The following is a 969-nucleotide window of genomic DNA, read 5'->3' on the forward strand; positions in this document are numbered from 1 at the left end:
TTATTTTATTATAATTTGGGTGAAGATTTACAGGAGATATCAGGTTTCCAACACACTTTGTTGCATTCCATTGGTTGCAATGCCCACCAAGTATTATTGTGTCCTTGTTTTTTTCTCTATCCTTATCTGCTTTCTGAATTTTGTCCCTGTGCAAATAATGCTCTTTAAAGCAAGAATGGTTGTTCTAAGAAATATTTATTCTACTCCGTATTATTGGAGCCTTTGGAGCCTGTTCCAGTGGCTAGCTTAAAATCCTTCACGAGGCTTGGGAACTGGAGTCTCCCTCCACTCTGGAAGTCAGCTGTCTAATCTGGTAGGATGGCTGGCAGTGCCATGGTGGGGTCTTTTTCACTGTGTGTTACTGTTCTTGTTGCCCTTCAAAAGTGGGTGGGCGACCCTGACCCTTAGAGTAAGGGTAAGTAAGGGTTGGGTGGAGCCTGCTCCAGGGGCTAGCTTAAAATCCTGTAGGGCCCGATGGCTACCTTTAATTGCTTTTTTAGTGAAACATTCTTCTAGGTAGTGTAACCCTGGTATGTCCACTTGCTCTACAGAGATAACTCATACTTGCTGTGAAGCCAAACACTGTGACACTGATGAGTCAAATGCGAGACTGATTACCCATGGGGGACAGTATTTGGTGGAGCTCCCTGATTAAAACAAGCTTGGAAGCAGGAGTGGCATCCACTTCCATAGTAGTTTGCCTCTGGAAACCCTATGAATCTGGAGAAAGGATGAAAGTTATACAGGTGTCCAGGACTTTTGCTCATAGGGTCTCTATGAATCGCTTATGACTTGATGGCACTTAACAACGACAACAACAAAAACAACAACAACAACAAAACAACTGTATTATTGTTCACCTTATGTTTTTATTATATGTGGCCAAGTCATTATGACCTATAGTGAACCTATGAATAATAGCTCTGAACCTTGTCCTATTCACAGCCAACCTCACTGTTTCTGACACAC

The sequence above is a fragment of the Elephantulus edwardii genome, unplaced genomic scaffold, assembly GCF_000299155.1.
Source record: "Elephantulus edwardii isolate Elephantulus edwardi_28Jun2011 unplaced genomic scaffold, EleEdw1.0 scaffold00303, whole genome shotgun sequence".
NCBI classification, from domain to species: Eukaryota; Metazoa; Chordata; class Mammalia; order Macroscelidea; family Macroscelididae; genus Elephantulus; species Elephantulus edwardii.